A 3075-nucleotide genomic window follows, 5' to 3' on the forward strand; every position below is an offset into this window, starting at 1 on the left:
GCTGACCTCAGACTGGAAGCTTTCAGGTTTTCAGATTAAGTACTTGCACAGTACAGGTAGACTCCCTTGCTCTGCTGCTTTGCCACAAGTAAATGACTCACGTGGTAGAGCAGAGCCAGTCCAGAGCAGTCCTGAAGCAAATTAACTTGCTCCATACCAGCTTTTACATGACAACAGAGATTTCTTGTATTTGGTTCATTTCACTCACTTCAAGAAAACTTGGATCTATATATCAATTTATGTGATTATGTACCCTGTGTAACCACAGATTTCTTTTCCATTCTGCCATGCCTAATCCACTTGTTGCAGTGTGTCATATGTTGGATTTGATTACTGAAGAAGAGATGTATTTGCAGTGTTTATACTCCCAGTGCCTGGAAAACTCAGACCCATGTTTTGATCCCAGTGTTCAGGGTGATAACATACATTTGGAATCAATTATAACCTGAAAACAGAGGTTGTGAGGAGGTGGGTCAGGGGTCCTCCATGCAGACAGGGCTTGAAGTTTCTTGGGAAAGAAGGAAATGAATGAAAAATGTCTTTGTCTAAAGCAGAGGGCTTGGAACTAAATTACCTTTAAGGTCCCTTCCAATACAAACCCCTCTGCAATTCTATGAAAAGAAAATTGTTGGAATCCTGGAAACTTAGATTTTAAGGTTTTAGTATAGACTAATATACGTGAAGCAATATGGGGGATTTAAGGCATTGTCTAAATCCTTCTTCTTCACCTTCTTCTTCATGGTTTTGGGTGGTTTCTTTTTACTGGGTGAAAAGGTCTGCATTGGAGACCTTTGGTTTTTGGTTATTGGGTTAAAAGTATAAATAATAATGGTGTCATCTCATTGTTGGACAAATAGTGCTTAAAAAGACCTTGGAAAGAGAGAGAGAGAGAGCCATTTTCCACCATGTTAGTTAGAGCTCATGACTCATGAGACAGATAAGAATTAATAAACTTCGAGTCTGAACACCAAACTGTGACTCCTGTGCATTAATCCTGGCTCTAACTTGGAGAAAAGAAGATATGAAATCAACAGAAAATTGTTTCTTTCCATTCCATTTTTCCAGTTTGATTTGTCCTTTCTTACCAAACTTGCATGATATTTGCACTGTAAGTTAAGAAATAATTATCATCACATTGAGCAGTTAAACAGCATTCTGTCCTTTAATGTCCCAGGACAAAAGTGTTAATTATTCATTGTCATTTAATGGATAAACACTTAATGTACCATCATTAGCTAACAATTTTCAAAGGAAATACATTAATGAGGTATAAGAAAATGTGGGAGTTTTTACCTTAATTACCTGGTTCATAGATCACAGTAATTAGATTCCAGCAGACTTTAGATATAATCCAAAAGTAATCACCACAGCTGCCAGCTGCTAAAATATTAAGTTAGCTCTGCTCCAGAAAAGTTTGAAAATTTTTTGACCTTTTCTGTGGTTAACTTAGATTTAACTTAAGGTGTGCTTTGAGAAAACAAAAAGAGCCATTAATACAAACTTATAAACTGCAAACTGCTGCACTTGAGGTAGTATTTAGAAAACACATTTTTTAAAAGCAAATAACTCCTTACCTGAATTTATGAAACATTAGGAAATAGTTCAGAATTTTGAAAAAGAGTGATCTTTCTTAATACAGCATCAATACATTTATGTATTTCATACACTTTGTCCTAATCCAGCAAGAAAACCAGTCAGATAAAGATTTTAGAAACTGGCCAGTGATTGCTCTTTGGAAGCTGAGGAGTGTATTAAGTTAGACAAAATATGGGATGGGAGATTCTTTCAAGTAGAGTGGAGCCAGTTATCTTGAAATAGAGTAGATGCATATTTCCAGGAAATCTACTGAGTATCAGAAACTAAACAGAGCGGAAAGCATAAGAGAAAGCTGTGGAGGTATGGCAGGATGTCTTTGGAGAGGAGTGGGAGAGCACTGAAGGAGTCTGCTTGCTAGTAAGAGCAAGCAAAAGCTGATGACTGCCTAGGCAGGAGTTTGCCCAATGAGAAGGGCTCACAAAGAATAAGGGGTTTTCCTGCTCAGCATTAGTCTGGGGTTTGCTGCTTGGTTCTCATGCCTTTTACACATGTCATATCTACTTAGGAATGCCTGGCATTAAGTAGGGCTAGTTCCTATTTGACAGAGATGGTGTTTAAAAGAAACAAAGCCACAGCTGGCTTTGCCAGGGGGTTAATTTTCTATACATGCTTGCAAATAACTTGCGTGAGGGGATCGGAACAAACAACATTCGGGAGGGAAGAAGGGAAGCTTAGAAATGAAATGTGGTACATGATAAAGGAAGAGCTTGGGAACATAAAAATGCACCAGAAAAGATCCTGTCCATCCTCAAACTTGGATAATAGTGTTGAATACTGTGCAGTGCCCTCTCCACAACTCATTTTAGCAGGTCAGCTCCTTATTTCTGGGTACTGTGCAGTTTTCCATGGTTTTGCAACAGGAGTGACATTTCTAGACAGGAGTCACATTTCTGAGGAATGGTCAGAAGTGAGGTTCTTGTCCTGGTCCACATATTTGCAACTGGGCATACAGTTGCTGTGCCTTACCAAATACTATCCTAAACTTACATCACAGAAATATGTAAGGGCTGACCTCCTCACCTGTTCTTTCATAAGGGGAATGGCAACCTTGTCCTTCTCTAGGAAAGTTACCTGTGTCTTCACAGAACGGCAGACAGATGTCAGCAGGCTCTTCTTTAGCTTTCTTAGACATCAAGACATGGAGCTTACAGGGCAAACATCCAAGGAAGTCATTAGCAAAGATGACAAAATCTCTTTTTTCTTTCAAGTAGGAATTGGACTTCTGGGTTTTCCCTTCCCTATTATCCTTAATCTGTGGAGAATTGAGCATTCCTTTCCAGCCTATGCTCTCTAATGAGTAATAAAGTGCTTTTTTTCTGGTGGGAAAAACCACGCCTGGCAGGTGTGGAGGGAAGAGCAAAAACATTCTTGCCCAAGGCAACCTCTAACGTGGCAGATAGGAGGTTTTTGCTGGGAAGCAGGTGTAGATTTGGACTCTGACAGATAGAAAACAAAACTAACCTAATGTAAGTACTCCAA

Source organism: Prinia subflava, chromosome 2 (genome assembly GCF_021018805.1).
Source record: "Prinia subflava isolate CZ2003 ecotype Zambia chromosome 2, Cam_Psub_1.2, whole genome shotgun sequence".
NCBI classification, from domain to species: domain Eukaryota; kingdom Metazoa; phylum Chordata; class Aves; order Passeriformes; family Cisticolidae; genus Prinia; species Prinia subflava.